Here is a 22,197-nt window from a genome sequence, read left to right on the forward strand (position 1 = left end):
AGAAGAAATACTCAAAGTCTTCTTCCAAGTCTTCCTCAAAGTCTTCATCACACAAGAAGAGCTCATCTGGCAAGGCACGTGCGTTTGTTGGCAAGGAAATGGATTCAGAGGAGGAGTCCGCTTCTGAGGAGGCAGAGGTGGAATCTGAGGAGGAGTCTGATTCTGGCATTGCGAGTCTGGCTACAGCATACGTCGCCAAGTCCATCTTCAACACTGAAGACAATGACTTCATCACCGACACTGATGCAAATGACAAGAACGACTCCGCTCCTACCTACTGCTTCATGGCACGCGGTGCCAAGGTAAACACACGCACTACTCGCTATCAAACATCTAGTGACGATGACTCTGACTGTGATTCAAAACCCAGCTACAAAACACTTGCTAAAATTGCAACTGAACAACAGAAAGCTATGGAACATATTCAAAAACTGTTAGAAAGAAGCGATGATCTGTTGGGTGCTGAAATGACTCGATCTGAATCCTTAATTGAAGACATAAAAAATCTTCACGTTAAGTATTAGGAACTTGAAGATCGTCTTGATACTCTCTCAACAACTCATGAAAAGCTTTCCTATGATTATCTTCAAAGGAAGAAAGAACTTGAGAAATTGAGAGCGGCTCATGAAGATCTTCAAAAGGAAAACGAATCACTTCGCGCCGAACAGATCAGTACCGCTCAGGAAGGATTTGAACCACCATGTCTTAAATCCATTGAGCGTGATAATGCTACTTATGTTGCTGAATGTTCCACTGCTACTGCTGTTGCAATATCTTCAACTGTTGATGTGGTAACTAACCCCTCTGCTGAGGATACCACTGCTATTGCTGGTGAGAATGCTAGGTTGAAGACATTGCTTGAAACAGGGATGTACAAAAGTCTTAAAGGACATCAGACATTATGTGATGTCCTCAAGAAGAAGATTCTGAACCGAAACCCTAGGAAAGAGGGTGTTGGGTTCGTAAGGAAAATAAATGCAGATGGCTCTTACTGGAAACTTGAGCAGTACCCCAAAACCACATGGGTTACTGCAAAGGAACCTTCAACAGATCCATCCAATTTATCTGGCTTCACATGTGCTAACCCCATTATTATTGATGTATCCTTTGATGCAAACTATAAACTGTTTAAGAATCAGAATGGTGAAGTGTTTGCCAGGTACATTGGTACTAACTACAGGAATGGACCGCCTATGAAGAAGATCTGGGTTCTGAAAACGTGTCTGGAAATTCTTCCTGTGAATGTCTTCATGACACCTCACATGAGGAAGACAAACCTCAGACCAAAGGCATCATACGGTCCAAAGGCTTCATACAGACAAAGGACTCACCTGAGTCGCACTAACGCAAATGTTTTGCAGGGGAACCATACTCCGGCATATGAATATGAGAGCGGTTCATCGAACCATCATGTTCATATGACCAAAAATTATTCTGCTTATTCCTATGAGTATTATTGTCCACCTGCAAGACTGTTTGCTAAGGCTTCAAAGCCAAAATTCTCAGATGCTGCACTTAGACTTATTGCTTCTAAGCCACCCTTGAAGATGTGGGTGGTTAAGAAAGCTTAACTCTCTTTTGCAGGGAAAGGTCTCCAGCAGAAAAACAAAATCTTCTGACGCTATTGCTGGGGACCTTAAAAATCCTGTAGGGCGCAAGATAAAATGCCCGAATGGCATCATTATGTACTTAGTTCTTGAATCGCATGCTACTCTCCCTATTAGTCCTAATCTGGATCTAAGTTTTCATAACCCACTGGTTCATCAAATGTTTTTGCTTCACAATTCTCTTCGTGAAGCCTATCCCCCTAACTGCACTGTAGGGTACGACACCAGCGTCTTCAAAGTCTTCAGAATGGATTATTGACAGTGGGTGTACAAATCACATGACTGGTAAAAGAAGCCTTCTTATGGACTCAACCTTACGACCATCCGACAAGAGCCACATCACATTTGCTAACACTGGTAAAAGTAAGGTATTGGGTCTAGGTAGAGTTGCAATCTCAAAGGATCAACACATGGATAAAGTCATGCTTGTTGAATCCCTTGGCTTCAACTTAATGTCTGTCTCAATGCTTTGCGATTTGAACATGATCGTAATGTTTGGAAAATATCGTTGCCTAGTACTAATGGAATCTGACAAGTCTCTAGTGTTTGAAGGGTATCGAAAAGATGATCTGTACGTGGTAGATTTCTCAGCAGGGCCACAACTTGCAGTATGTCTTCTCGCAAAAGCTTCAGAATGCTGGCTTTGGCATCGGAGGCTTGGGCATGCTGGCATGAGGAACCTCCACACCCTTGCGAAGAAGAAGCATGTCATAGGCATCGAGGGCGTCAAGTTCAAGAAAGATCACTTATGCGGTGCCTGTGAAGCAGGGAAGATGACAAGGGCAAAACATCCTTCAAAGACAATCATGACTACTACTCAACCCTTCAAACTGCTCCACATGGATCTTTTCGGCCCCACTCACTACTCAACTTTTACTACTACTGCTTGCCTCTATGGCTTCGTCATTGTTGATGATTACTCTAGATATACTTGGGTGCACATAATCCTTTACAAGACTGAAGTGCAGGATGTCTTCAGACGCTTCGCCAATCGTGCTATGAACAATTTTGGCACCAAGATAAAACACATCAGAAGTGACAATGGCTCTGAATTCAAGAACAATGCCAGATGAATACAAGACTCCAAGAAAATTCTGGACTGAAGCCATTGACACTGCATGCCATACAATCAATCGTGTTTATATTCACAAGCTTCTGAACAAGACATCTTATGAACTCCTAACTGGCAAGAAGCCAAATGTCAGTTACTTCAGAGTATTTGGAGCAAGGTGATGGATCAAGGACCCACACCACACCTCAAAGTTTGCACCAAAAGCACATGAGGGCTTTATGCTTGGATATGGAAAGGATTTGCACTCCTACAGAGTCTTCAATCTCTTTCATTACAAAGTGGTTGAAATAGTGGATGTGCGGTTCGATGAGACAAATGGTTCACAAAGAGAGCAACTGCCAAATGTGCTAGATGAAGTTCCAGCTAGTGAATCAATCAAGCTTATGGGAACTGGAGAGATTATACCTTCTGAAGCTCATCCTGAAGAAGAACTTATCATCTCAGCACCTGATCAACATGAAGACAATGCTCAGCCTGAAGACATTCCTCCAAACAACAACACAGATCAGCAAGGGCAAAGTCTTCTCCCTGTACATCCTCGTGTTGCCAATGAAGTGCAGATTGACAGAATAATCGACAGCATCAATGCACCTGGTCCACTCACTCGTTCAAGGGCAACTCAGCTAGCAAATTTCTGTGGGCACTTCGCATTCGTCTCAATATCAGAACCCAAGAAAGTTGAAGAAGCCTTCATGGAACCTGAATGGATTCAAGCTATGCAAGAAGAGCTTCAACAGTTTGAGCTGAATAATGTATGGGAACTGGTTAAGCGTCCTGATCCACGGAAGCACAACTTAATAGGCACCAAATGGATATACCGCAACAAACAAGATGAGCATGGTCAAGTTGTCAGAAACAAAGCTCGTCTCGTTGCTCAAGGATATACTCAAGTGGAAGGCATTGACTTCGATGAAACATTTGCTCCTGTGGCTAGGCTTGAAGCCATACGCATTCTGCTGGCCTATGCAAATCATCATAACATACTTCTATATCAAATGGATGTGGAAAGTGCCTTTCTCAATGGCAAGATTGAAGAAGAAGTGTATGTTGCACAACCGCCTGGCTTTGAAAATCCAAAACATCCTGACATGGTATACAAGCTCAACAAGGCACTGTATGGCCTCAAACAAGCCCCTAGGGCCTGGTATGACACACTCAAATACTTCCTGAAGAGCAAAGGCTTCATACCTGGTTCCCTGGATCCCACTCTTTTCACGAAGACATATGATGGTGAACTGTTTGTGTGCCAAATATATGTGGATGACATTATCTTCGGCTGCACCAATCAGAAGTACAGTGAAGAGTTTGGATATATGATGCAAGAGCAATATCAGATGTCCATGATGGGGGAGCTGAAGTTCTTCCTTGGTCTTCAAACACGACAACAACGCAATGGCATCTTCATATCTCAAGAGAAGTATCTCAAAGATTGCCTGAAGAAGTTCGGTATGCAAGACTGCAAAGGCTTCACAACACCAATGCCAGCCAAACATCATCTAGGTCCTGACGACAATGGTAAAGAGTTCGATCAAAAGGTATATCGCTCCATGATTGGTTCTTTTCTTTATTTATGTGCATCTAGGCCAGATATTATGCTTAGTGTTTGCATGTGTGCTCGATTTCAAGCGGCACCAAAGGAGTCGCATCATTTAGCTGTGAAGTGAATTCTTCGATATTTGGCTCACACCCCAACTCTAGGATTATGGTATCCAAAGGGCTCAGAGTTTGATTTGGTTGGATTTTCGGATGCTGATTATGCTGGTGACAAAGTTGATCGCAAGTCTACATCAGGCACATGTCACTTTCTGGGACGATAACTTGTATGTTGGTCTTCAAAGAAGCAGAACTGCGTATCTCTCTCCACTGCTGAATCTGAATACATTGCTGCTGGATCTTGCTACGCTCAGCTTCTGTGGATGAAGCAAACACTCAAGGACTATGGTATTCATCTGAAGCAAGAACCACTTTACTGCGACAACGAAAGTGCCATCAAGATTGCCAACAACCCAGTTCAGCACTCGAAGACAAAGCACATTGAAATTCGTCATCACTTTCTCAGAGATCATGTTGTCAAGGAAGACATTGATATCATACACGTCAACACTGAAGAACAATTGGAAGATATCTTCACCAAGCCCTTGGATGAGAAGAGATTTTGCAAGTTACGGTGTGAGCTAAATATCCTGGAATCCTCAAATGTCGTGTGATCAGGCACACATCCTAACACTTATGCATATGATGACTTAGATGTGCAACGCACAAAGTAAAGTATATCTTCAATCAATGAAGACATACATTCTAAGTGTGAATACATTAATGTGGAATTTGACTTCGGAGCGCCACGATAATTGTGCGCCGTGTCTGGGTCTAATACTTCCTATACAGTGGGTAACGCCACCACCAAACGTTCCATTTTGAAGTGTTTCACTCATGGCGTTACCTTGCAATATCTTTACATTTGGTTTGGCTTCGAACTCAACATGTCTTCATGATTATCTTCACTACGTTGATTATATAGATGTATACATACTAGTGTTCTGTCCTCTACAACATTCACTTATAGCTATGTCTTCTTGGTTGAATCTTTTGAACTAAGTGAATGTGATCGGACCCTAATCTCTCTATGCTTTCTATCTCAAATTATATCTCTCCAAGTCATATGCATTCTAGTGAAGCTGTCGAATGTCTTCACTGCGTCCTTGTCAGCAGAAGATATAGAGACAACCATAAAGTCCGTTTTCAATGCTCATTCCTCCACATAAAATCCGTAGAAGCAGGAACGACCGCCCGACAATCCAGGCGTGCGTGGGATGTGGAACAAACCCCAAACTTCCGCAAACAGGCCACGCGTTCCTCAGATGCGAATCGCTAGGGGCACCTGTGTAATAGCACAGTGCCGCCCCTGTGCCTATAAATTCACACTTACCGCGGTCATTATCTCCTTCTTCCACCCTCGCACGAACCCTAGCGCCACCGCTAGCTCTCGACGACGCTGGCGACGAAGCGCTTCGCTGCCGCAACCTCTCCGACGCCATCCTCACGCCGACCGCGGACATCGCTCTCTCCGCCGTCGCCGTAGGTGTCTTCCGTCGCCAAGTTAGGGCACGGAGGACTGAACTGCTCGGCATCATCTCCCACTTCCGTCTAGCAGTTCCAAGTGTGGTAAATAAAACTTATGTTTACAGCCCCTTTTGATCTCATATTCTGTCACTTTCTACCATAAGAAGTTTATCTTCACACAAGTTAGATCTCTCAATCTGCATCTCATAACATGCCTAGTATATTCACTTGTGCTTCATAAAGTAGTTAGATTCCTCACTTGTACTGATCTGTGGGTTCGTACAAATCTGGAACCAACTTCTTATCTATGAGTGAATGTCTTCGCACGATGAGGTCAATGTCTTCTAAGCTGATTAATCTTCAAAACCTTCTGAGAATGCATATGACCTCTTCCCCTTCCCTCGCACCTTAATGCTGTCACAGGTACATGTCCGTGGGAGAATCCTTCGGTTCTCATAGTCTGCATTCATTTGCAGAATTCCTACAGCAACACATAATTCCTGTTGGTCTAGCAAAAGAAAGCTTTTGAAGCCTTTGAAAGTTTTTAAGCCTTTCAAGTTAAAGTTTATGGCTTCAGAAGCAGCAGCAAGGAAAGGGGGCAGACAACGACGTGAAGGAACTTCCAAAGATCTGCCTGAAGACCTGGCAGAAATGTATAAAACAGATCCAGAAGAGAATTATGGGCAGCGCAAGACCCGAATCCAATGGATTCGACGCTATTGGGCAGAACAATGGTTCAAATACCGCTTCGTCACCCAGGAGTATGCTGAGAAAAGTGCCATCAAAAGACCGTGGGGAGACATCTTATACAAGAATCTCATACCCAGGACCAGAGACGAAACCATTGCTCAAGGCTTCTACCCATGCATGGTCCGAGGACCACAGCCTAATGATGCGCATCCGTCGTCACTCCTCTGGTGTCGTGACGACAATTTGTTCAAGCGCAACTTCCAGTTTGCCCAACAATCAGCGAAGCAGAACAAGAAGAAATTTGGGTTAGACTTCAACCCTGGTCCCTCAGTTCCAAGGGCAGATGGCACACGCTACGCAGAACCCAATATCATCGGTCCGTATGCCAATCTTGAGGGCCTCATCACCCGCATCTTAGTCCAAGGGACTGCCGTGAATGACCCTCCAGCTGACTCTGAGTCTGATGAAGCTCCTGCTGTACAGAAGCCGAAGCAGTCGAAGAAGCCAAAAGCTTCAAAGCCAGCCCCTTCATCAAAAATCTCAAGGGCGAAGCCATTGGCAACTGCACCTCCTGAAGACAGTGTGCAGTCTGAAGACGTATCCCGCGTCTCCAAGCCCCAGAAGGCCAAGGTGCCTCAGCCACTCACCGGCAAAGAGCTCACAGCTGCTGCCATTCTGCGCAGCGAAGCCATTGATCTGTCAAGTGATGAAGATCTTGGAGATGACGCTCTAGAGCAGCTCATCAAGAGCAAAGAAGAAGCTGAGATCTTCAACAATTTGCCTCTCTTTGATGTCGCCATCATCCACAACTTCATCGACGAATGGTTTGCCACACCGAACATAAGCTTCGAAGATCTGCAGCTGCCTGTTGGCCTCAGCGTCGCCTTCCAAGGCGCAATTGCTTCAGATCTTGCCATTGCCCAGCGCATTGTTGAACTGAAGCAGAAAATTGATCATGAAAAGGCTCAGTTCAAGAAGAATATGGCCAAGCTCAGCGTGCAAGAAGTGAAGAGCTTCAAGACCATGTTGCATGAGCTAAAAGAAAATTTTCTAAAGAAGTGTGCAGAAGCTCAAGGTTCACGTGAGCGGCTGAAGTCTCTGGCAGAACGATGTGTGCAAGCCTACAATGAGGCCGAGAAGCGCAAGGCACTTGGGCGTCCTGGCATCGACCCCAAGATGGCCGCGAAGAAGAAGAAGAAGCCTGCTATGGCTGAACTAGAGGCATCAAGGCAAGAAGCAGTTCCAATTGTCTTCCCAACTGCAACGACTGGCTCGAAGCCAAACAGCCGGTCAACAGCTTCAGAGCTCAAGAAGACAAGAACTGCTGAGGCTGAAGCCAGGAAAAGGAAAAGCTCTGAAGCCTCTCCTACTGCCCCCAGCAAGAAGAAGCGAAAGATCAAGAAATCTCAGGCTGTTCCCACAGAGCCCTTGATAGTTGAACCTATTTCTATGGTTCGCCCCAACGCAGAACGGCAACTGACAGTTCATGAGCCTGCTTCCACAGAGGCTCCTGAAGCTGAAGACATACCAGCAGCCGACCCCATTGCTGTTGAAGACATTGGTCATCAGGACAATGTACAAGATGATGCAGCCCTTCCTCAGTATGAACAAAGCGAACTCATCAGCATTGGTCGTCCTTTGACGCCATTGCACAAGATGTGTCATGGGCGGATCGCCCTCAAGCAAGTGGGTCTGCTGCAGTTCATAACTGATGAAGAGCACTGGAATGAAGAGCTTCTGTTGCAATTCTATGCCACCCTACACATCAGGGGATACAACATAGATCCGAAGACTTGGGCCCTGGAGTGGATGACTGGCAATGTCCATCACGAAGCCAATGCATTCGATATCATTGAGCTCACCGGCCTGCCCACTCCTGGCGAACTCTTCAAGGAAGGTTGTCCACTACACACTGAAGCCCTTGAGAGCATATTCCAGAGGCCTGAACCAAACATGAGTCAGATGCTCTCCATGATGAAGCCACTGCCTCTCGATGCTCCTTATCCAACAGAGTTCTTCGTTGAAGACTTTGAGTACCTGCGCAGAACAATCTATCACATTATCCAGCGGACTCTCTGGCCTATTAAAGGGCACTCTCCAAATGCCAAGATTGAGGGTGCAATGAAGACTCTGATATTCTGTATCCTTCATGGCAAATGCTTCAACGCTCAGGATTTCTTCATACGCCAACTCGCTGCATCAGGCTCAGATCTGTTTGGTTTAAAGTTCTATGCTCCTTGGGTAATGAGACTGATCAAGCTTCACTCTGCAATCTCATATCAGCCCTCAGCCCGCAACCATTGGATCTTCTTGCCAGATGTGGATACCTCTGCTGAAGCTATATATCCTGAGCCGGCCAAGCAACCTTTGAGTCTTCAGAATGCAGAACACCAGAGCTTCACTCAAAACGATGAAGGTGTTGAAGCCATCTCCAGGGTGTATCCTTTGGCTGGCACTACACGTGCGCCACATCCTGCTTCAACTGAAGCCACTCATAGTGCAACTGCTTCCAGACCCAAGAAGCGCGCTCGTGTTCTCAATAACTGAGAGCTTCTTGTGGCCCTTCATCAAAAACAAGATAGGCATCACGACTGGCTAAAGCGTCAGATGAAAAGCCTCTTTGTGGATGTTAATCGTCTTTGAAATCTTGCCACCAAGAATGCTTTCGTCACTCATGAAACCTGTCATTGTACATGGAAAGGGCTATCAATGATGTGTACTGAAGCTGAACTTGAAGAGGATGGCTTCATTGAGCGATTCAAGTTTGACACCACACCTACTAGAAGGGCTGTGATGCGCAACACACCATCACTTGAAGACTCTGAGTTTTCTTCATCTGCTGCCACAGTCACTGCCAGAATCATTGATGAAGAATACGATGCTACATCACCGCCACCTGCTTCAGCACCTCCAAGCTCTTCTGCACCGCCAAACACCTCCAACGACCCTGCTGCTCCTGGGAACGAGTAGACACTCTATGTCTTCAAACCTTTTTGGTCCTTGCTGACAAAAGGGGGAGAAGCATATGGGTTGATAGTCTTCAAGCGGGTCCATATGGGCGGGTGCTTTATGTTTTGCTATATTTTGCTTCGTGCTTACAACTCTCGTTTTTGCTTCATTTGTTTCTTTGAGTTGTAACACTAAAACTCGATGGTCGTCTGCTACTTGTTTGCCACCCTGTTTGCGAAGATAAATTCCGCATGTGCGACGATAAATTCTGCACTTATCTCATTCTGCAGACGTCCATTTTCCATTATGCATGTCATTATCTTCATATACTTTCACATGCATAGTGGATTGTCATCATAAGCTGAATTGGATCTCCACAAGTACACCCTGCCATGTGCATTTGCATTCTAAAAGCAAATTAACTTATATGCACATCTTCAGGGGGAGCCCTTGAAACTTACGAAGACAATTCCTTATCCTTTACAATTTCACAGACTATATTCCCCGTTGAAAACTTCAACCAGTTTGTCATCAATCACCAAAAAGGGGGAGATTGTAAGTGCATCTAGTGCCACCCCTAGTTGGTTTTGGAGTATTGACGACAAACCTAGTTGAGGGACTAATGTGTTTGTGAGAATTGCAGGATAACACAGGTAGAAGTCCCTCATTGATTCGGTTTTACTACCAGAGATGACCCCTAAAAATGTATGAAGACATTGAAGCCAAAGGTGGTATATGAAGATATTCACATTGAAGACTATGACAAAAGAAGACACGTTATGAAGCCTATGGAGCTCGAAGACTTAGATCTTTCGTAGTTCTTTTTCTTTTGTGTTGAGTCATAGGAACCACCGTACTGTTAAGTGGGGTCCAGGAGAACCAGTCAGAATGACTGAAGTGATGCCTAAACCAAAAACCTATGTCTTCGAGTGAAGACAATGAGAGCGAATCTTGTCCAGAGCCGGACAAGTCAGCTTTGCTTGTAGCCCAAGTAAAGTTGCCATGAGAGTTTGAAATCTGACCATTGAGACACGTGTCAGTTCCTTAGTGACCCAGGGTCATTTCGGACAAATCAGGTCGGGTTGCCAAGTGGCTATAAATAGCCCACCCCCTACAACCATAAACGGTTGGCTGCTCAGATTTCAGTGCACGGCTTTTGTCGTTTGAGAGCAACCCACCTCGAAGCCTTTGAGAGAAAATTTCTAGCGAGGAGAAAAGCCCTAACCACCCAGAGCCAGAGAACATTGGGCATCACTTAAGTCTTCTTGTCTGCGTGATCTGAAGACTTATTACCCTTGAGGACTGTGAATCCTCCAGACGGTTAGGCGTCGCGTTCAGAGCATCCAAGAGACATTATGGTTTGCCAGTGAACGAAGTCTGTGAAGGTTTGGGAGTCTACCTTGAAGACTTACCAGAGTGATTGGGCGAGGACTATGTGACCTTAGCTCAAGGAGAATACGGTGAGTACTTGGTGTCCTGAGCTGCGTATTCAGGACTGGGTGTCCGGGACTGTGTGTCGTAAGGTTTAAATACCTAGCTGGTCCAACTAGACGTACAGTTGTCACAGCAACTGGAACTGGTCCAACACATCATTGTCTTCAACGAGTCACCGGTTTCATCTTCACTTCCTTTTTCTTACTGTTACTCATTGTGAAGCCATTGCATGCTTGCTCTATCTTTTGTCTTCACAACGTGAACGTATGATCTGTTTGGCTTCATAACTTCTTCCTACCTGATCCTTATTACACTGCAGCTGTTTGTCTTTGTGCTTTCACTCTATTGAATACTTGACCATGGCTTGCCTAGTGTAATCTAACTTCCGCTGCATAGTAATAGGCAAAATCTTCGCTGTTTGTCTTCATAACTCCCACGTTTTGAAGACTTTCATAATAATCGCCTATTCACCCCCCTCTAGTCGATATAACGCACTTTCACTAGCTAATCTTATTCTCCATCACAAACATGTGCATGGTCTTTCTTGATTTCTCTCGGGGCATCTTTCTATCGCGCACACACCTTCCTCGATCTCCCACCCATATAGTCCCCTCACGATCTCGAGGGGGTCTCTCTATCACCAGCACACCCTCTCGCCCACCCCATGCATCCATGTTCTCCATTTGTCCCTCTCGACCTTTGTTCCTTGTTGGCCAGACCTCTATTGGACATGTGCTATAGGGGTGTCTCTCTCTGTTGCAAACAATCACACACTAGCTATCTTCGTGTATCTCCTCGCCTCGCTTTTCTATCTCGGAGATGCATGCGTGATATGTTCGCCTAAGAAACAAAAAAACACACACACTCTCTCTCTAATTTATCGTTTGTTGTCACTTTCTCTTTCACACACATACTCTTTTTGCACACTTACTCATTCTCCTTTCCACGCACTTGATCCCTGTCGACTTAGGCACTCTCCTCAGTCCATAGCATATTGATTTATTGAAAAGTCAAACATCACAATGTTTGACCATGTACGTGGAGAAAAACAATTACATCTAGAATGGCAAACATATACCATTAGATTTACCATGAGATGTAGTTTCGTATGATGTATCTTTGGTATTGAAGATATAAATAACACTTGTGTAAACCTCATCAAAGTTTCCAAAGTTTGACTTCCAAAAAAATTACATGCACTGCATTATCGAGCGTATGGAATATCTCTTTCCCCCTCTCAGCTATCTGACGCACCACTCAGCCTTATCGGGGCTCCTCAATCTCTCTCAAACTTTACATCTCCCTGGTTCACACATACACATGTCTCGCTCGCGCTATACATATAGACCCATCCAACACTCTCCGCCCTTGTTCTCTCTCTATGTGACACGCACCCGCCTAATAAGTACCATAATCCCTCACTCCATCATTGGTGCAAGCACTCCCCCCTAAGTATGATTATCTCTCACTAGTCATCAGGAACACACGTATTGTCTCCTTCCATCCATATGTCTATCTCGATATCTCTCGGTGTATCTTCTGTCGTGCACACACCTTGTCACTCGATCTCCCACCCATGTAGTCCCATCACGATCTCCAGGGGATCTCTCTATGACAAACATACACTCTCTCCTCCCCATGTCTGCATTTTCTCCGTACGTCTCTCTCGACCTCTCTCCCTTGTTTGTCAGACCCCTCTTGGCCACGTGCTGGGGGTCTTGCTCTCTTGGTTGCAAACAACCACACACTATCTCCTCACCTTGCTTCCGTTGTCGAAGATGCACGTGTGATATGTTTGCATAAGACACACATTTTTTCTCGACTTTTATCGAGTGTTGTCCATGTCTCTTTCACACACGAACACACACTTTTTTCACTCACTCTTTCTATTTCACTCTCTCTCTCTAGTTAGGGACTCTCTCACGTCCATAAGCATATGGATGTTTTGAAAAGTCAAACCTCAGAAAAGTTTGACCAGGTATATGTGGAGAAAAACATTTACATCTGGAAAGATCATTAGATTCATCACAACATGTACTTACTTCATACTATCACTTATCTTTGGTATTGTAGATATAAGTAATTGCTTTATAAACTTGGTCAAAGTTTCAAAAGTTTGACTTAAAAAAATGTTGGAACTACATTATCGAACGGAGGGAGTAGCTCTTTCTCTCTCTCTCTCTGCTATCTCTCACGGGCCTCCCCTCTCACACGAACACTCTATACCGACGGATTATACGCTCACTGTGTCAGCGTATAGCTCCGTATATTTTTTAGTTGACTGGTCAACCAGTCCACATGCTGCCTTGTTAGCTCGTGTTCTGTATCTTCGTGTGCTGGCCCATGTGGCAGTGGGTGAAAATAAGTAAACTAGAGGCCCATCTAACACGCGGTGAAGTAAACAAAGTTGAAACCACTCGGGGTAGCACCCCGCACGCTAGTAAATTGAGGGCGCATTAAGGACACACTTCTTCCATGTGGAGGACGCATTCACGCATAATTCACCACTATGCGGCGGTATGCACAGAAGGACGCACTCACGCACACCCAGCACACAACACACACCAGCACACGTGTAAACCGGCGTCACCGCCGGTTGAGATGGATGGCGAGGCAGCCAACAAGCGGAGGCGGCTCGAACCAAAACCGCATTCGCAAGCCTGGACTTCATTAGCAGCCTCCCCGATGACATGCTGCTCGTCATCATCGGCCTCCTCCCCACCAAATCTGCCATGCGGACCGCCCTGCTCTCCCAACGGTGGCGCCCCCTCTGGCACCCGCGTCCTCCTCAACCTCACCATCGACAGCCTCTGCGACGGGGATTGCAAACGCATGGCCACAGTCTCCAACATCCTTTCATCGCACCCTGGGACAGCCAGACGCCTTGACATCCGCATGTTCAATACCAACTGCAAGGTCCAACCCAAGTTTGACGAGTGGTTCTTATCCTCCGCCCTAGATCAACTCGAGGAGCTCAGCTTTGAAGCTGGACGATGTCGCTCTCTGCCGCCGTCCATGCTCCGCCTCGCGCCAACGCTGCGCCGCGCCAGCTTCAGCTCCTGCTATCTTCCCCAGATTAATGTCGCGCCCACCATTCTTCTCCCTCAACTCAAGCAGCTCGACCTCTTCGACGTAGTCATCTCGAAGAAGGCTATGGATCACCTGGTTCGTAGTTGTACTTCGCTCGAGTACCTTCATCTTGAGCAGATCCACGGGTTCATTAGCCTCCACATCGGCTCATCGAATCTTTGATTGATTTATGTGTCTTGCTGGCCCCGCAACAAGACATCAATTGCGAAGAGATCACTCCAGCTGTTCCACGTGACGGTCATTGAGAATGCGCCTTTCCTTGAGAGATTGCTTGTATCAGATTTAGAAGGTCCAACAAAAATCAGGGTCATTGACGCGCCGAAATTGACATCGTTGGTGCACTCGTCTGCCAAATTCTCCGAACTCTTTATTGGATCCGTAATTGTTCACGTACATCACTCATCTTCTTCTCGGTCTTCTTGAAATTCACATTTTTAAATTTCTTCTTGATGTATTTACGATCGTGTTCTAGAAAATGATTCCCACAAGCTTGACCCAGTCTATGCGCACAGTGAAGATCTTGGCAATAAAATCTATCGGCCCCAATATGGATCAAGTTGTTGGATTCCTTACATGCTTTCCGTGCACGGAGAAGCTACTCATCGAGGTGAAACTTCTTTTCTATTAGTAAATACTAATCACAATGTATCTCAAATTTTTCGTAATTTTCCCAAATTACGATGACAAGTGTACTGTTCAAAACTGCATCTACGCACTGCACCGAAAGAAATGTTTTTAGTATTTTTTTCTCACGTGATCACCTGCATCATTTTTATGTTGTACTACTATAGTAGCCTAGGCTAGTCATAGTGGAAAGTAACTTAGACTACTCCAGTAACTCTATGGTTACCCTAAGAGCAAGTACTACCTCCGTCCTAGTTTACTCTTCCTATTTTGTAGTACCAAAATTTGACCATAGATTTAACTGACAAAATGTTAATGAATGTCACTAAGAACTATATCGTTGGATTCGTATTTGAACATAATTTCAAATGGTGTAATTTTTAGTGACATGCATTGGCATTTTTAGTGACATAATTTCAAATGGTGTAATTCGTCCTGATTTAAATAAGAGGTAGTACAAAAGTGGGCTATAACGGCCCTCCACTATGTAGGCCAAAACACGTGCCAAATTCACTTGTGATCCATTTGGCACCGATGCCCCTCCATTGCTCACCTGGTGCCCCAATCTAGATCACCTACTTTGCTCCGGTGCCAAATTAACTCACGCAATGAAAAAACACTTGCATGGGAGAGAGAGAGGACTAAGGCAATAAAAAACACTTGTTTGGGAGAGTGAGCGGTGCCAAAATCTTTTGATTTGACATCGATGTGTATTATGTGGCATACTTTTGCGAAATATGGCATCAGCCACATAGTGGAAGGCAACAAATGCCCAAGCTCTTCACGTACTCCTAGGTAAATGATAGGAGAGAGAGAGAGAGAGAGTGTGAAAAAAATATCACTAGCCAGCCAACCCTATCGTATGAGCGAATGACATTGGTACCTCTTGATGACACGACAATCTTATACAGCCAGCTGCTCTAATATGTTCTCTTCTTTTGCAGATAAAAAAGACCCGAGAGTGAAAAATGTGCTACACTATAACAATCTCATCGAATGCCTTGATCTCCATCTTACAGAAATTGATTTGATCGACTACCGAGGTGGCACATCTGAGATTAAATTGGTCTGGTTCTTTGTTCTGGAGGCAAGTGTGCTCGAGGTAATGAGGTTTGGTGTTCTCTGGCGCAACAATGAATGGCTTGCTGATCACCGCAAGTGTCTAATCCTAAATGACAAAGTCTCCACAGAAGCTGAATTTGTTTTTGAAACATCAAGTGGCCAGAGACTCGAAAAATTATTTTCCCATTAGTGACTTGTCAAGGCGGTGGATTTTAGTTTGTACAATAATGCAGCATCCACCTAAAGTAACGAAAGTTCTTACGTAAACTTCCTAGTAATTCCCTCTTCGTAGGTGCAGAATTACTCCTAACATTTGTAATGTCTGTTTGAAACTTGTAATATCGTCGTGTTCTATTCCTGCGTTTTCAAAATCCTGCGAATCAAACAGGTCCTGAGTTGGTGATGATGTTGTGACTGCTATCTTTCACCAATAGCCGTTGGATCTAGATCTGACGCATACAAACCAAACTTCTCCAATTTTGCAAAAAGATGCCCGCACTTGTTCCCTATTTACAAACAACTCCTTGTCTCTCACAATCAACCTTATCTCCTCCCCACCACATCTAGAAGGCCATGGAAAAATCTGGCGCGATGGCTGCTACCGGCGCCGTCCACCCCCAATCTTGGTGTTCCATGCAATGCACGGGCATCTACACACGGGAAATTATGTCGAACACGGCTATTTGTAAGCAGGCTAGGTCTAAAGACATGATGATAGTGACTGCAGATGGTGAGGCTGACTATGGTATGATGAACACGGCGCCTATACTCAGGTGTCATCTCCGGCGTAGGGTCCTGTCACTTCACTGTGAGGAGCATCACGTAATAATTTGACCAACGGATAGTACATTGCTACTACATTGGCAGTACTACTACTACTACTACTACTAGCGCCACCGTCTGGATTTAGTAGTACTACCATGTCCATCTGGATTTAGTATTTGACTACTAATATCTAGTAATGCATGTCACAAAAAGTGTACTACTCCCTCTGTAAATAAATACATGGTGTATTTTTTTATTCCTATCGGCGATATAACTTAATGTCTTTTTGCTACTTAATAGGATTACATGCAATGAACTAACCACTGCATGTGATGTTTGGTAGTCTCAAGTCATTGAAAGCATGCACGGGCACGGAGGGGGACGCAACTTCATTGACTTACTACACCTGCCTTTGGGTGTATGTCACGTGGGCCCAACGGGTGGCTGGCCAACCTGTCATATAGCCAAAGGCAGGTGCAGTAGAGGGGCGAGGAGTAGATGGCCAACACGCACGTGAATTCAATGCAGTCTGCACTTCTCATATAAAGGCTCCCGCCAGTCCAATCTATGAAATCCTACGCACCTACGCACCCAAGAGCAAGAGTGATCACTCCAATCGCAAGATCAGTTGAATAGAAGCTAGACCCATGGAGGCGATGAGCACGAGCATCAGCCGGCTGTGCCAGATGGTCCACGACGCTGTTCTGCAGCCCGGCACTAAGGAACATCTCCAGGTAGTGCTTGAGGCCGCTAGGGCGAGGGGCCGCTTGGACGACAGTTTCGTCTCCTTGTTCGACGAGGTCCTCTTCAGCTTCCTCGACAAGTTCACCATCATCAAGAAGCTCACGGACGACCTTGACGTACGCCTCCAGCCCACGCGCCCAGGCTCTGCGATGCCTGCCACCCTTAGCAGCCTCTATGGTGACAACCTCTTCAACTCACTGGTGGCCCTGCGACTGCCCGCCGTCGTGCCAGAGAATGTCCACCTCGAGGTCGCGCTCGCCGCGCAGCGCCTGGCGCAGCAAGACACCATCAACATAATCACCCACGTCAATGCGCAAATCGTCCACAAGGAATACTACATGCAAGAGGAGGACGATAGGACGCTGGCCTTCTTGGACCGCAGGGCAACCTTGGACGACATTGTTCAGAAGAACGTTGAGCTTGCCACCAACGCCGCTGCTCCTCACACATCAGTTGGTGACCCGGTGCACTAGGGCGTGAGGATGTTGTTGATGGATCCGTATGTACCTTTATCTTTCCATCAAATCCATGTAGTAGTATATGGTACTACTAGTAATTATCTTACCTTCCGCATCAAGTTCATAATTTTCCTACGTACTCCATGCATGAACTGCGCCAGAACCAAACTTCTCATTACTCTAGGGAAAATCGTTATTTCTATCTATCGGAAATGCCATGGAGCAGAACCAAATTTTATAAGTTACAATTTCAAAAGGAAAAGCCTGCCATGTTCGCGTCGCACCCCACACGGTTGGTCTGGCATGCCTCTCAAGGGGGAATGCATGTTGTGTTGCATTTTCACTTACAAGTGGGACCACAGTTGAGCAAACTGACTATCGGCAAACCCCCACCCCGCCCACTGTGCGATGGATGAGAAAACAGGAGGGAGAAGAGATGGTTGTAGCATGGACTCCAAGAAAATTGGTGTCGGATGGGACTCGTGTGGGTGGCGTGTGCCGTGCTGCTAGACATGAATGCTAGTTATGGCCCATGCCACCCCACTATATCGAGGTGCTGGTTACATAGAACAAATTTCTTGGAGTCCATGCTCAGCCCTCCTCTATCTCTCTTCTCAGCCAGCCAGCAGACACGCGGAGCCCATCATCTGTTTGCCCATATGCGGTCCCACATGTCAGTGAAAACGCAAGAGGACCATTGAAACTGCACATCTTTCACCTCGACGTGCTGGTGATGAAAAACAAATCCAATAAAGATCTTTGGTGGCCGCTTTTGGAGTTACTCAAGAGTAGTAAGATTCTATTTACAGTTTAACCCAAGATGCACATCATGTGGCTTCAACTACCACTCTATTTTCTTGCATGACACGACCTGGATGCTAGATGTCCCACGTGTCGGCAAAAGGAGGAAGAACTCGACCAAATCTTCGGTTGTGCTCTCGGATTACTAGTTGTGCTAACTTAAAATTTTATTGTGTAGAATGGATGCACATCATGTGGCTTCAACTACCACTCTATTTACTAGTTGTGCTAACTTAAAATTTTATTGTGTAGAATGGATGCAAGTTTTGGTATTGGGAAGAAGAGTACAACGATATATTGATAGAGCGCAATTTAGTAGATGTTCTAGCACTTTTAGCTAGCATAGAGGCTAGAGATGAGACTAGTGCACTTGTTGATAGAATAGAGGCTAGACACGTCTACATCTTTACACTCGAAGAAGAAAGAAGCAGGCAGGATCGAGCCTCCGCAAATCAACAATGAATGCATTGAGAAGGCACTAATCCAACTTATAGGAGCAGTTATGGAAGTTGGATATCTTCTAAAATGTATTCTTGTGGTTCTTGTTTTTCTAGTCAAAAGTTTGGTGATGTATTTCCTTGCACCAAAAGATCAATGATGAAAACAAAGATATGTGTTTGCAAAGAAAAATGTACGTGGCCAGGATGCATCCGCGCGTTCGGCGCATGGCCACCACATCCGAGAAATGGCCAGGACACGACCCCATTGCCCTACCCAAACGGACAGAATTCGGGCAAAACGGAGGTCCGTTTGGGGTCATGCGTTGGAATTGGCCTTCAAGTCGGACCACAGTTGAGGAAACCGACTATCGGCAAACCCCCCCACCTCACCCGCCGTGTGATGGCTGAGTTAGAGAAACAACTAGGTTGAAGAGATTGCTGTAGGACGGACTCCAACAAATATGGTGTCAAATGGAAGTCGTGCTAGTGGCGTGTGTGATACTCCTGGACGTGAATGCTTGTTCTGGCCCATGCCACCCTACTATTCCTACTACTTATAGTAATAGTATCGAGGATTCGAGGTGCTGGTTACGCACATCGGACACATTAACATATGGCCCACCTCACACTATGGCCAAATTTCCTGGAGTCTGTGCTAGGTTAAAAAGTGTTCTTTGTGAGGATGGGTGGCTGGTCTCAATTTTAAAACTTGTTGTATTACGTACGTAGACGTAGAGATAGTGCCACATGTGAAGCTAGTACAAATAGTGGACTATTGTTGATTGGCCTCATCCGATAACCTGTTGCAATGCATGTAAAATTATGTATTCAGAAAATATTTTTTTGCCTCACCGCAGCACCCACTCAGAGAAGCAACTCGAAAGCCATTCATAAATTTAGTAAGTTTATCACAGGCATATCATTTTATTACATACAACAGGTCATCAACCAACAACGACAACGAGGATACATTATAAATACTAAACTTTTCATCACACAACAAATAACAAGCAATGAAATGAACTTCAACTCAACCAATCCTCGGTGTTGGAAACACTTGCTTTGAACCACAAGTGATTCTCTAGGAATGGCCAGCTACTGTCAATCTCGAGACCAACGCAGGGCTGATCATCCAGGCTGAAGCGACCTACTACATCACGACCAGGGTAGGGAACCACCGCAATGTTCGACATATAGATAGAGTTGCTTCTCATAAATGGTAGTAACGTTGTGTCAACAGCAGTTGGATCGCCTTTCACCATCATTGGATAGTATTGCCCAAGGAAGAGCGAGTTTGCTCCAAGACTATCAATACTGTACCAGGGAGAAGGTGTTGGCGCTAGCACAGTAGTATCCATCCCGAATACCATGCAACGGGTGTTGGAATAGGTCCGGAGAGTGCGACCATGGGAGACAACACCTGCTTCCTTAGTAGTAACATCAACAGTGGGCTGTATACAGACAAGAAGGGGTGATCCATCGGAAGTTGCCAGGCGCCACTGAGTTAATGGGCCCTCCTTGTCCTCATGCTCGTGATCATCACCATCGTCATCTCCCCCTTGGTTATAAAAATTTTCATGTATAGTTGGTGGAATGTTCGCAGGACCTGGAAACACAAGAAGAAGGTTAATTAGTAGAGAAGGGAAACTTGCTAACTCGCATGCATGTGGATGAAACAATTATAATTACGATGGAAGACAAACGTACAGAAACTAGGAGGATCCCATGCAAAAACAGTGCCACGAGTGGTGGCAGCAAACACAAGACCCTCGTATTCAATTGAATCACAGTACACCTCCGTGTATTGAAACTGATTTTTGAGCAATATCCATCCAGTCGAACCATGAAGGACGGCAACAAACTTGTCGAAGATAGCAACGACTTGATAGTTCTTGTAATTCCAAGAGGGGTTGGGAACTCAAGAAATTTCTATCTTCCACAGACGAGAGTCACCATGATTATATTTGAACGTACGTAGATCATCTGTGTGCTCAACCTCAGGGCACTCGCAGATTTTTGGAAGTGGAATCCGCTGATGAGTGTACACATTCACAAGTTCCCACTTGCAATTTTACCCAATATAAACAATCCAATCTCCATTTGCGCCTGCCCAAGCCTTGCCCTCAAGCGATGGCATCTTAACATCATACGTATCATTATCAAGCGGCTTCAACTTGCACAAGGCGAGGCTTCACTCGTCCCCACGCCAGTCAGCAGGGTCACGGTGAAGAAGATAGGGGAGATCAAACCGCTACTGGACCCTTGGGTTCCTTGTAATGATGTTATTAGTTGAGTCGAGAATGTTCTTGAACAAACCTGCCATGCTAGGCGAGGTGATGACGTCGCACCGATCAATGAGTTCCCCCACCATGTCATCTTTCATATCGGGGCAAGAATAACGGGGTCGTTTCCTGCTTGTTCCCTCCATGGAGAAGACGATCAAACAATGGCAGAAGGAAGGGTGAAGGCAAATGGAGGAGGGTGGAAGAGCATGCGACAGTAGTTCCAAATCGAGAGGGAAAGGCGAAGAGTCGGTGGATGGTTGCCAGTTTACCACGGTACACGAAGACGCGCCCCGGCCTACACATCCTTTCGAAAATTGTACAAAAGGACTCGCCGTCGTCTCACTGACATGTTGGAACGGGACCACATGTCAACGAAACATGGTGTGTAATTTCTCGTGCAAAATGCGATCTGGCCGCGTTGGCCTAAGGTGCCGCATTAGTTATCGACCTTTATTTTTTTTAACATACAATCTGAGTGGATAGCTCCTGTGGTCATCACACGTGAGCGGATATATAGGTGGGCTAGGCGGGCAGGCGGCAACAATCTAAGTGCTAAAAGAGTTGATCTCGAAAAAAGAGTTGATCCAATGCTTGGTTTTGTTTGGATTTTCCAACTATGACCATTGGATAGAGTGAATCAATGGCTTACGTTCAAAGTTATTCTCATAGTACTATAGAATGGTATAGGAATGTGGAGACATTTGGTTGATTTTATATCGCTGAATAATATAAAATATTATGAGTGCAAACGCTCCACCCCGAGGTTTGTAGCTCCTTCTCGGTCATCGGGAATCTATGTTCTTCCACTCTTTCATTTAAGACATGAGCTTTGTTCATCCTGTTGCCGGTACGCGGGACATCTATATGCCTCCATTTTACAAAATCATACTATATGCCTCTATGACATGCGGGAAATCTAGCATCAAGGTGGCGTGTCATGCAAGAAAATGGAGATATGCAGTGCGTAAGTGAGTCGTGCACTTCGACGGCACCTAGTACTACGCAATATTTTTCTCCTCGATGTCACATGAATAGTGCATGTACTCAATGACAGAGCACGGGATGGTAGCCATGGACATGGTCGCCCCTTTTTGAAGAGAGTACTAATAAATACGT

The sequence above is a fragment of the Triticum urartu genome, chromosome 6A (assembly GCF_056163025.1).
Source record: "Triticum urartu cultivar PI428250 chromosome 6A, HENAU_Tu73, whole genome shotgun sequence".
NCBI lineage: Eukaryota > Viridiplantae > Streptophyta > Magnoliopsida > Poales > Poaceae > Triticum > Triticum urartu.